This window comes from Anas acuta, chromosome 2 (assembly GCF_963932015.1).
Source record: "Anas acuta chromosome 2, bAnaAcu1.1, whole genome shotgun sequence".
Classification (NCBI taxonomy): Eukaryota; Metazoa; Chordata; class Aves; order Anseriformes; family Anatidae; genus Anas; species Anas acuta.
The window spans coordinates 27,645,566-27,658,273 of NC_088980.1; the positions used below are offsets into that span (position 1 = coordinate 27,645,566).

The window sequence follows — 12,708 nt, forward strand, 5'->3', positions numbered from 1 at the left end:
AAGACCAGGTTGGGTGAGGCCCTGGGTGACCTGATCTATTGGGTGGAATTCCTGTAAATGGCAGGGAGTTGGAACTGGGTGATCTTTGAGGTCCCTCCCAACCCAAACCATTCTGTTATTCAATGAATCTATTATTTTATAATTGATTCTGTGATTGATTCTATGATTCTATGAAATACCTCCAGAACAGGTTGTATTGCTCAGCCTCTCATTCAGTTAAGATACACATAGTAGCAACTGATTTAACAGGTCTCAGATTTAATCTTTGTGGAAAGTCTCTGGCTGCTCTAGATGACCATGCTCTGTAATAGATCAAGCTGCATTTCCTGTTACTGCAGCTGGTAATACTACACAAACTGCTGTCACTGACTCTTACATGTCGCATGATTATCAGCCCCAGCTGATAGTGACCTACATAATTTACTGCTGCTTGCTTTACTTTGAGTCAGTCTATTACAGCTTGCTTGGCTCTACTCTTTTGAATGTTAAGGTCAGAAGAACACAGAGCTAACCTGTTGATAAAATAGAATAAATATCTTTATTTGAACACTTTAAACAGTGGACAACCTGTACATGGAGAGTAAACCAGGAGGGGAACATATGGTAAATTTAATGGGCAACTTCTGTGTTTCTTGCCATAAATTTATATTATGGGAAATTGTTATATTGTGGTGGAACCTACAGTAATGTTTTAATGCTGAGAGATTTTGTTAAAGAAAACATTTAATCACCTATGGAAGAGTTCTCTACTGTACAATGGAATGTCTGACTTTAAAAGTGCATCTTCTATGAAGGCCAAATATCATAACACTTCCAGGCTGAGCCACAGGCATACTGAATAAAAGAAAATGGATGCAGGTGGTTTCTCCAGAGTTTTGAGGTGATTTAGTTGTGAAACAAATGTAAATACATAAGGATAATAGCAAACCTTGGCCATCTACCTGAAGTGTATAAGGTCCATTCAAAGGAAAGAAACAGCAATCTTTATAGGAAATTTCCAATGTTATGTATTTCCAGTAGACAAACAATGTCACTTATTTCTTTTTGTTTATTCTACACAGATCTCAGGTTGACAAGGTTCCCCAGTTAGGTGCTTCTCTTGGATAGAAAGAAAGGGGACAGACAGCGTATTCATGAGCCAGCTCCAGTTTGCTCAGAGTAACTGGAAAGCTGATTCCCAATGTTGCAGGACTTCTCCCAGACTGCTGGACCACAACAGCATGTAGCTGGAGCAGTTTCTCTATGCCTTGTTTTTTCTTCTCTTCATAGTGCTCACAGTAATAATCAAAATAATAATAATATCTATATGTATTTATAGATTGTAAAAATACCTATTAAATACTTATTTATGATTCTGTTTCTTATGTCCTGGGAGAGGTCTTAAAAATTTGTACAGAAATCTTTCAAATTCAGAAAAGGTCCTTTGATATCTTATCTTTAAATGCCATTCAAAGTTTCTAATTAACTTTTAATTTATCTGTTAAATACTTTAAGGTGACCATCTTTCCATTGCTAGAACAAAAATAAGATTTTCTCTCTGAAGTCATATTGAACTGGCTTTACTCTATAGTTGAAAGAAGGTTTTAAACCTAGAACAATGCCAACCACAGAAAATGGAAAACAATTAAATGTTGCCTAATTGCATTATCTCTTTTTTTTTTTTTTTGAAGTTAATAAAAGCATAATATATTTGTACCTGCCATTTGCCTTAGGAAACTGCAGAAGATAATGAAAATATTTTACTATCTATTTTCAAATTATAAGCTGTTGTTTCCAAAGAAAGTCAAAACCCATGTATATTATCACATTATTGTTCTCTGGGGACTGCAGTCACTATAGTGATAGTAATTACATGGCTTCATTAACTTTCTACATTCTACCTGTTATGGGGGTTTCACATTAAGAAAATTTGCATATACAGGAAATGAATGCCGTTTGCAAAGAGCTAATGTCATTAAACATTTAAGAAGCCTCTCTCAAGTAAACACTGGAATATCCATTTAGCAAGCCTTTAAAAACAGTGTAGTCACAATTTTCACTTCAAAGGAAAACATGTAAAAAACATTTACAGTAAGCAACACCCATTTTAACAAAACTGCTTTAAAATTGGAAATAATTCAATTACTGTCGCAATTGTTACTATGCATAATCAGGTATAATATCCTTCTGTCACATTAATACTAGCTCCTGTTAAGATTGTATATGTGTGCATATGATATACAGTAATGAGTGACCCATATTTAAATATTACATGCAATAAGAAATTTCCTTTTCTAACCTGGAATTGCCTAATTCTTGCTATCAAGGTTTTATACATAAAAATAACTTTCAGGTTTTACTGACGAATTTTAAAAAGCAAAGAGACTCTATAAGAACAGATATTTTAAACTGTACTGTAGTAGAAAGAACACAAATGCTTAGTAGTTTGTCAGATTTTTGCTTCGTAGTCTTGAAACAAACCCACTAATTCCAAAAGGAGGATTTTTTTTTTCTTTTTGCTTGAGCCAGATCTGACTGAGAACATCTAGCTGCTGACTTCAATAGGCATATGATTTTAAAAGCTGTGATTTGAAGCCTTTTTTCTTGTCCAGGACTCATGTAGTAGCATTTTCCTTTCACATAATAGTCTATGTATGTCTCTTTTGAAGCATCTGACCTGATAGTGATTTAATCCCACTCTGTGTTGTGAGTGGATCTAACACTCCTCTCTTAGTTGTCTCTTTTGTCTTGACACTGATAATGACGATAATTCTGAGAATTTTTACTTTACAGCAGCCCAGTGGACAGCATAGTTACCCAGGGATTAGGAAATTAAAACTGGGTTTAGAAAACCCCATGGTCTGTTCTTTGCTTACACCAAGGACATTCATGAAAGACTATCCAACAACAGCTGGTTTGTAGGCAAGTCATGGTAAGCCTTCCTCCTTTTGAACATCAATGAGGGAGGCATTAGGCTTGTAATTAACTGTCTTCTTCAGGAATTTTAGTGCTCAATGTGCAGGTTTTGGAGATCATTCTTTTGAGGCAAGCCATTTTCTCATACAGTGTAATGGAGAATTAAATGTGTAACTGTCTTTTATAGATTCCACTTTAAGGGACTCAAAGGTTCAATACTGATGAATAGGCATTCTAGTACCAAACTTATAGAATCTTAATGTCTTTACTGGTCATGGTTCTTCACGCTCTTTTCTTAATATCTCTCTGAATTAGACTTTCCAAATACCACAGTAACACTTATTTTCCATTGGGTATTACAGGGCTTATATTTGTTCGGCATTTTGAGCTCATCTGATTAAAATTGCTTTAGAAACATAATGCACAAGCAGCTGGACTTCATCCTGTCAATGTGAAGATGTAAAAGAGAACAGAAAACATCTGAAACGTTCTCTTTTGTACCAGTTTTGAGAACAATATCAATCTTCTGCTTACTCTGAATGCAAGGATTATATGAAACTGGCAGTCATCCATAAACAAGAGAGGGGGGAGAAAGAAAGAAGTAGACCAAAATATGAAGACAGAAGTCTGAGGTTCACATGTGAATCTATTTCAAACAGTTAGAGAAGTTACCACTCTTAGTTTAGGTTGCTGGGGGTACTATCCACACAATTAACCAAGGCCATGGCTTTTATGAAGATTTCATTATCAGCTTTTGATGAAAAAACATCTAGTAAAGTCTCCTGTGGTTATTCAAGCTAAAATGACATGGGAAATACAGGGAAGAAAATGACAGGCACTCACACAAGTTCTGACAGAGCTGAAGAGTGATAAAATTATTAGATACTAGAATGTCTCAGTGATATAATTGCCTCCTCCCAGGCTTTGCAGCACTTGTCCCTGTGCTGTCTCTCTCCTCTTTCTCTGAATGGCTTTCCACAGCATGGGAGAGATGGTCTTGGTGGAGAGAAGGGTCCTCCTCCTCTTGCCTCCAATGAGGTGCAGTAGGTACTTGGGAGAAGATTGAGAGAAGAATGTGTTTAAAATGGTGTTTATGTCTCAGGAGCTACAGTAAGAAAAAGGGTTATAAGTGAAAGATAAAGCCCCCAGTATTTGCACCCCAGTCAGTCAAAAATCCAATTTGCTGGAGAGCATGAAGGAATCAGAGTTCTGACAGATGGAAGGAAGAGAAACACTGTTCCCCATGGACAGACTCAAGTGGCCTCATTATTGGAGTAATGTACAGTTGCATCTAGCAAATCTAGACTAGTATTCATTCCTAGTCTGCAGATTTTTCAGTAATGCTCTGAACTGCACAGTGAATATAAAAGTATTCTTCTAGACTACATCTACATGACTGCTGGTACGTGACTTTCCAGATTTTGTCACTTATCTTTGTCTCCTCAGGATTATCTTTTTTTTTATTATTATTTATTTATTTATTTATTTATTTTCTCATATACCAACTCATTGGTGTAATCGAAATCTTTCTACTTTTTTTTTTTTTTCAACTTAATGCAACCAACTGATTTTCACTAATTATTTTCAATGATTTTCACTGATAAAGTCTCTTCTTTTCCAAGTCAGAGATGGATTTCTTGTTTACAACAGTTCATGTCAATGGTTTCTCTCACACTTCTTAAATGTGTTTTCCTTTTGCAATATATTCCTCAGTGACATTACGTTGTATAGGTGACTTTCCAATTGGTTATTACAAGTACTGGGACATTCTTTGAACTCTATTGGTTTTGTGAATTGCAACTATTGATCTGATCTTTGTCACTGGAAGCTTGTGATGCAAAACCTTCCTTCTCCATCTCAGTTAACTCTTTTTTTTTTTTTTTTCCTTTTCTGCATCTTTCTTCAATTTGAACTTCCTTCCTTATTCACTCATTTATTTATTTTTCTTTTCAGCAGATATATTTCCTCTCCTTTCCTTTAGCAGCTGCTCTTAAGGAGTTTCAATGTTGTATGGTTATTTGTGAGCTAGTCTGTTTTACTCTCTTGATACCTGCTGTCTTTACTTGAAGCCTCTAAACCAGTAATTGGTAACAAGTTTCTCTCAGTGGGTTTTACACACAGCTGCAAGGCAGAAAATAAACAGTTCTTTCAAGTCTTCACTCTTAGGGTTACAGCTGTATACTAATGACTTCCCCAGCTTGCTAATGCAGGTTTTAAAGAGACACCATCGATTTTTATTAACAGATTAAAAAAAAAAGTTTTCCACAGTTTAGGCAGGACCTTATAATGACAATCAAAACAATATCTTTAAATTAAATCAAACTAATCATTAGTGTGTAAGTTCTCTTCATTAGTGTGTAAGTAACTCTTCATCAGAATAGAATTCAAATTATCCAAGTTTTTTACTTATTATATTTTTTAAAAATTATTGTAAGAATGCCTGCTGTATTGTCAGTCTTAATTATTTCCAAAAGTTCAATCACAAATAAATTACACTTTTTTTTTTTTTTTTTGTTATCATAAGGTTTGTTCAAAAGTTTCTTTTAATGATATATGGAAAATCCAAGGCTTCTTGGAAAGTTGGGGAAGGAAGAAGTAAATGTTTATTCAGGAATTCCCATCTTAATAAGCTAGGTAGTGACTTTATACACAAAATGATACATATTTTGCTGAAAATACCACACATAGATAAGCTTTGTCATCTGTGTGTGCAAGTATGTGTAGACAGGAAAAAATGTAGTTAAATAGAATTAATATATATTTTGCAACTAAACTTGTTCTATTGACTCTCTCATTTCCACCTTCTAAAGAAACATTTTCAAAGGATTCAGATATTTTTCTCTCAAGCTATTCCAGTATTGGCATCTAGTTTTATTTTACTTTTTTTTTTAATAAAATGAAACAGTAATAGTAGCTCTTGTTATTTAAGCTTTTCATGTGACTCTTTCATCTCCTAATAATATTTGAAAAGCTTATTTAACAGGTTCAAAAAATATCTGCAATGTTGTTTGCAGATATTCAAATCAGCATACAAAAATCTTGGGATGCTGGGGAAACAGTGTTGTTATTTCCACAGTAAATACAATAACAAGAAAAAAATAATTCACTCCTGTTGATTTTGAATGGTAGATAATATGAGTATACAGCAGAATAGGGATAACTTCCTGGCATAGGAGGGGGCAACATTGTTGTTCCTGTTCTTGTATTTGCCTGTATCCATACCACTACAGTGAAATGACAACGTGCTCAGGGTCACAGGGAATTGAGGTTGGATACTGTAGTTGTGTCTAATTCACACTATGTCTATAAAGTAACACTGTGTTGTTTAATAGAGCGATGCCTTGTGTTCCAGGGCTTTTTGTAAATATTTTGGAAAGAAGCACAGACACCCTTTGCCTCACAATGTCAGGAACTGCAAGGGGAAAACAACCAGAAGCAAGAAGGAGGCCCCACTACCTACTGTAATGCCATGGCAGGCTGGCAAGGAAATTAAGGTCAAGGCAGCAGAAACTGAGAGCTCCAGCAACTCTGCACACAGCAGGCAGCGCTACATCAGCCCAAACATAGATTTCCTTTCTAGGTGAGGTGTGCAAAGTGGGGAGAAATGCTATATAATTGTATTGTTTGTATGGTGGTTGTGAACAGGTAGCTGACTATATTACTGCATCCTACCGCAACTGCCCCACTCTGATTTCTGTTTATCAATGACAGGGAATTGAAGATTAAAGCATAGATCAAGAATACTATACAAGTAGAGAGCTCAGAATGTTTTTTATCAAATCTTCTTTCATTTAGGTAACTCCTGGCTTCTGTACTTCTGTGCCCAGAATGCCAGAGACAATCTCAAAATGGCAGTTTACAGTCATTTCTTTCATTTGAAAAGTTGTTTCCATGACTTAAGATGTTATGTGAAATCTTTACCTCCCTGTTTTCTTCAGGGGACAACAGCATCATATTTGACTCATTATGTCAAAGATGTAATGTGCACAGAGCATTTGAGGTGGTAGAAGTGAGATTTCCCAGAGTGCTAGAAGAAAAGCATGTTCTTTACAGACCTAATGCAGAAGAGTGCTGTGAAAGGGTATTACTTTGTACTCTGCTATTAATTCCAAGCAGGCATATACAGGACTTATTTATTTATTTATTATTGTTATTATTATTAATTTAAAAAAAAAAACACAGTATTCTCACTAGTAGTAACTTGATGAACTAACGGACAATAATTTTTGTGAGTACAGTATTTTCTAAATGTGAATTCTAGTGACAGTGTTCATGGGAACGTCCAGTCAATGTTTTTTTTTTTTTTTTTTTCAGAATGACAAAACATTGGAATGGTGGCAAACAGAAACCTGGGCAGAACTGTTATACATGTCATGGTATCTTGAGCAATGAATTCTTTCTGTTAATATTAACTGCAAGGTAAAAAATATCTGACAGCTTACAAAATCAACATATCAGCTTGACCGCATTATGTGCTGTTGCAAATAAGAATTCTTAATGCTGTTTAACAAATGCCTTTTTTTTTTTTTCTTTCACTTTTCATTAGAGCCTCTTGTTGCAATCCAATCTCAATTTTAGAAATTAAAGCTAACAACTAGATTGAAAGAATCCAGAGGATGACAGCATGGGGCACAGTCTCAAAGCCACAACTAACAGCATGAGGCAAAGCGAACCTCAAGCTATTCCAGCTCTTAGAGAAGGAAGGGGGAGAAAAAAGCATTTGCAGGAAAACTCAATTATAACAACCCACAGCTATAGTAAAGTACTTTTGAATGTTGACACTAAAGCTTTTTCTACTTAATGTTTTAATTAAATACCTAGAAGCCAACTATTCTCCTCAGTCAGTGTCAGAGAAGCACTTCTCTATGGATAAATGTTTACAGCAAAAGCTCTGCTGAGGGTTTCAGCAAACAAGTCTCAGAGAACTGAGAAGGCTTTCAGCTGAGGCACTTGAGATCAAGAAAGCACCAGTGATTAGAAACTAGCAGTACAATAACAGGACGATTTAATCCACCCAAATGTCAGTCTCTGGTTTACAAGTTGGCAATCCCATCTTCATCTGCAGACAAAAGGGCACTGGTTAGTCATCTGTTTAATTCTCTTGCTGCAGCATGTCATTTGGATGTTGAAGGAAAATCCCTTGATTCACTCTGCCATTTCTGACAGTCTCCCTCTAGACCACATTAATAAGCTTTTTAGAGAAGCGAATGCAGAATAATCAGCAGGCAGCCTGCACTCAAAATGGAGACAGAACAGACAGCAGAAATGCCTTCTTCCCTTTGTAGTTATGGTGCATAGGTGACCCTTCCCTCACAGAGCAGCAAATGATTTAAACTAAGATTGCCTTTGAAAGCCACAACATAATTAACCATTTTATACATGTGATGTTCGCCTAGTTTCAAAACCTGATGCTTTGCAATCGAAAAGATTCAGCTGCATTTGAGTTATATTTACAAAACATGCTAACAATAGAGCAGACAGATAGAAAGGCTGTCTGGCATCCTGGAATACCTGGGGAATTTTACTGAGAAAACAAACATGTTACTCTTTAATGTAGGCTCACATCTCATTATAATATCACAAGTGGAATGAGACACAGTTTGCCTCTGTAACTGTGTTGCCAGGAGGCAGGTAAGTGTTGTGCTACAGACAGTCTTGCTAAGATCTGCATGATTTTAATACATTTTGAAAGCAAATAATTTGTTAGATAATGGGGGTCTTGCTGTGGATATTTCCTTTTTTTTTTTTTATCTGTTAATTTCTCTACTGCCAGCTTTAAACTGGATTTGTCAATAGCTTTGTTTAACCTAATGTGCACTGCCTCTTTAAGGTGCGGCTGAAAAACAAACCATTCCAAGGTATCCTTCTTATTTTGTATTGGGAAGGATTTACTGGTAAAGCATTACTAAACACTGAAAATGAAAAAGCAGAAGCCTTGGAGCCCTGAAAACTTTTTTTCTTTCGCTTGGAGATGAAAGAAGTAAGCACCATTGAAAATCAAGCTCAAGATATGCAAATACAGACAAGAAAAGTGAAAGAACATTAAAAGGAGAAAGGAAGAAGTGTAATCCTGTGTGATGTGGTAAGATGTAGGTAAGCTTGAAGAGGATTTTGTGAAGCATAAAATTGACAAAACCTGCTATTAATTATTGTGCTGATGCTATCAGTGGCATTACCATAATCAAAAAGTGAGGCGTGAGCATAATTCACAAGGCACAAGTTAGCTTGGGGGTTAAATCACTTATTCTCAAAGGAGATTTTAAGAAAAAACATAATTAAATATAAGAGAGAGCAGAAGAATGCTTTTATGTAGCCCATGTAGTCAGTAATATCTTGGTAACAAATTCAGAAATACTGGCCTGTTTGCATGCGAAGAGATAGAAGAAGATGGAAGGAGTCCTTGTGTTATCAATAACAGCTACCAAGAAAGAAGACTGGAGCCCACTTAACCAACTTATCATTATAGAGAAGAAGCTAGGATCTCTCTCTCTCTCTCTCTCTTTTTTTTTTTTTTTATTAAGTAATGACACAAAAATAATAGTATAGGCACTTTGCAGACAGATACTACCATAGAGCCGCTTCCAGAAAGAGCTTAAATAACGTACCTGCAATATAGTAAAAGACTGTACCGAAAGGAAAAGGATGGGATATTTATTTTTATGAAATACCTTCTTTACCTGTTTTCCCTTTTGGAGAGACAACCACAACAGCAAAGACACCCACCTTAACAATGTCACTGTTCTAGAATATGTTAATTGTCAACAATAGCATCTTCAAGAGGAAAGGTAAAAAATAGATGAAAATGAGACCAGAACACTGGGTTACCCATATGGTTTTACTCTTGCAAATTTAAGCTATTAAAGAAGCTGGGACAAATTCAATATTTACAGTAGTTGCATGTTAACAAGTCAACACTTACCAACTGTTACAGGCAAAGTTGAATAAAAATGTTTGCATGTTTTACTTTGAAGAAAAACATCACATTCATTTTGACTCACAACATATATTATTCACAGATGCAAATATTCATGTAAACAAATCTGTATTTATAGTAGTATTGTAATCTCTCAGGCTAATAACTATTTTCATTACTATTCACTCTGGAGACAGTCGTACAGCAGTGTTAAAAGTCCTGGTAATTCTGAGATTCGAACAATGAAAAATTAAGAGTCATAATCATGTCAGTAATGATATAAGATAAGCAACAGATTTGGTAGGCTATTTAAGGTAAATGGCACAATTAGAATACATAAAGACTTTTTGTTTGTTTCTTTGTTTAGTTCTCATTGTTTTGTTGTCAAGATGAAAACCAAACCATATACCCTGGCTCCTTGATCCGTTTACCACTTTAAGCAAACCATACAATTGCCTTGAGAATCCTTCTCCAAGTAGGGCTCCAGGAACAGTGATCAATGAAGGCAATGGATATTACTCTCATTGGTAAGCAGAAAATACATGTTAATGTGCCTGTTACAAGGCTCTGTTGGGTCAGAGTAATTTTGACAGGTTGAACTGTGGATAAAATTCTCCATTTGCAAGGAAATCTCATAGGAAAAAAAAAAATGTAATATTTCTTGTGGAACACAGTATTTGAAAAGTAGAAGATTAAACCTTTTGTGATTTTACATGGAACTGCTTGTAGATTTCAAGATCAATGATATGTTTTAATGAGGGAATAAGTTAATACAAAAGTGTTATAAATCTGATAATATTCTTTTACCTATACAATGGTATTTCTTGGTAAGGAAAAAGTTGAAATGAAGAATCAATACTGAAGACAGACCTTTGAATAATATAGGACAGGTCTTTGTCACAAAGCTAAATGTAAATTTGAATAGTGAAGAAAGTAAAGTTATTTATGCTTCTCGTCTGCTGAAAGGAGTTATAGGAATGATAGGTTTTGTATCAAATCAAACTTGGCAGCAGCTGTGGCCTATGTTTCAAACTAAAAATGTTTTATGCTCCTTGAAATTCAGCTATGACCTTCTGAATGTTTATAAATCACTTTTGTTATCTGTTTCAAACCCAGTGCCAGTAAAGTGACTCTGATTAGTCAGCCTCCAAATTCTCTTGGAAAATTTGTAATAACAGGACTCCTATCCCCCTGTACACAAAAGTACTATCTCTAGGCCCATTTCTGAGACTGGAAAGAACTATTTGGAATTTGCTGGTTTGAATCCAAAATGGCCAACAGCACAAGAAGCAGCTGTGCAGTGTTGTGTCATGGCATTGTTGGGTCTACAGAAGCAGACACCGAGCAGATGGTACAATATGGTTAATCAATTTGGTGACAAAAATCAAGTGAAATACATTTAACAGCTTGTTCTGGATACCATTTTCAAGCAATTGAAAGAGAATAAGGTTATGAGGAGTAGTCAGCATAGATTCAACAAGGGGAAATCATGCTCGACCAACTTCGTTGCCTTCTATAATGGCATCACCAGCTGGGTAGATGAGGGGAGAGCAGTGGATGTCATCTACCTTGACTTTAGCAAGGCTTTTGATACTGTCTCCCATGACATCCTGCTAGGAAAGCTGAGAAAGTGTGGGATAGACAAGTGGACAGCAAGGTGGGTTGAGAACTGGCTGACTGGTCAACCTCAGGTGGTCGGTGGTGCAGAATGACTGGTGATTGGCGGTGCAGAGTCCGTCTGGAGACCTGTGACTAGCAGTGTTCCCCAGGGGGAACAGTGCTGGGTCCAGTCTTGTTCAACATCTTCATTGATGACCTTGTCAAGGGAATAGTGTCTGCCTTCAGCAAGTACACTGATGATACAAAGCTGGGAGGAGTGGCCGACATACCGGAAGGCTGTGCTGCCATTCAGCGAGACCTGGACAGTCTGGAGAGCTGGGCAGGAAGAAACCAAATGAAGTTTAGCAAGAGCAAGTCCTGCACCAGGGAAGGAACAATGTCATGTATCCAGATGACCTGCTGGAGAGGAGCTCTGCAGAGAAGGACCTGGGGGTCCTGGTGGATGACAGGTTGACCATGAGCCAGCAGTGTGCCCTTGTGGCCAAGAAGGTCAATGGGTCCTGGTGTGTATTAAAAAGAGTGTGGCCAGCAGGTCAAGGGAGGAGATCCTCCCCCTCTACTCTGCCCTGGTCAGGCCTCATCTGGAGTACTGTGTCCAGTTCTGGGCTTCCTGGTACAAAAAAGACAGGGATCTCCTGGAAAGAGTCCAGCTGAGGGTCACAAAGATGATATGGGGCCTGGAGCATTTTCCCTATGAGGAAAGGTTGAGAGACCTGGGTCTATCTGGTCAGCCTTGATAAAATAAGTCTGAGAGGGAATCTGATTAATCTTTACAAATATCTTAAGCGTGGGAGACAGAGGGATTTGGCCAACCTCTTTTCAGTGGTTTCTGGGGACAGGACAAGGGGCAATGGCCACAAAATGGTTCACAGGAAGTTCAGCACCAACATGCAAAAGAACTTCTTCATGATGAAGGTGATGCAGCACACGAAAAATCCACCCAGGGAGGTTGTGGAGTCTCCTTCTCTAGAGATATTCAAGGCCCGTCTGGATACCTATCTGGGCAACCTGCTCTAGGGAAAATGCTTTGGCAGAGGGACCTGATGATCTCTTGAGGTCCCCTCCAAATTCAGTGATTCTGTGATTTGATTTGTATAAGCACGGTAAAAACTAGCAAACCCACAAAAAGAAGGACTGCTAGACAAGGAAACTTTTCAGAGTGCCTTAGGCAGGTAGAGACATCTAGACCAAAACATCTTGTATTTGTTGCAGCAAAATGTTGGCTTTAGAGCATCACTAGGGGAGAGTTCAGAGTGGTGTAGAACAGCTGCTGAGGGAGA

General features: G+C 37.0%; 1 long non-coding RNA gene across 1 annotated transcript; it reads left to right on the forward strand.

Moving 5' to 3' along the window:
• The first annotated feature begins 468 nt into the window (after positions 1 to 468).
• Positions 469 to 11,103, forward strand: LOC137851679 (uncharacterized). Its single transcript, XR_011093350.1, has 5 exons — positions 469 to 603; positions 6,248 to 6,475; positions 7,210 to 7,314; positions 8,726 to 8,988; positions 10,176 to 11,103. It is a non-coding gene; the product is annotated as an uncharacterized lncRNA (long non-coding RNA).
• Positions 11,104 to 12,708: the final 1,605 nt, after the last annotated feature.